We start from the raw sequence: 445 nt of genomic DNA, 5'->3' as shown, positions 1-445 counted from the left end.
GTTCTTGGAAGTATTATGAAGGCAATTTGTGTTCCAAGGTCTTCAATTATATGCATAATTTAATTTAAATAAAGGTGTAAAGCCATATAAATAAATAAATTCTGGGTTTTACCACCAATTTCCCCAGTGTCTATTACACCACCATATCAAACATGTTACATTAAGTATTCGTGCCTGTCGTTTGTGTCCTTGAAAACCGTTTATAAAGTTTAGAACCAAGTTTCGTGTTTGGAACTATTTTTATTTACATTACAAATACAACATTCGATTTAAATAATCTGTTCCTCGATCATAAACTGATAATACGGACAGACGGACGGCCATGAGCCAATTGCTTAATGCCGCATTTCACTTCGCGCGCATGGATAACCAGCATTTCCAATCCCAGTTCCAGAGTTCGGAAGCTCAGTAATATGCACCGGTGAAATCATCCAAACAAAACAGA

The sequence above is a fragment of the Myxine glutinosa genome, chromosome 1 (assembly GCF_964187855.1).
Source record: "Myxine glutinosa chromosome 1, kmMyxGlut1.1, whole genome shotgun sequence".
Classification (NCBI taxonomy): Eukaryota; Metazoa; Chordata; class Myxini; order Myxiniformes; family Myxinidae; genus Myxine; species Myxine glutinosa.
Note: the sequence above shows the minus strand (reverse complement) of the source record.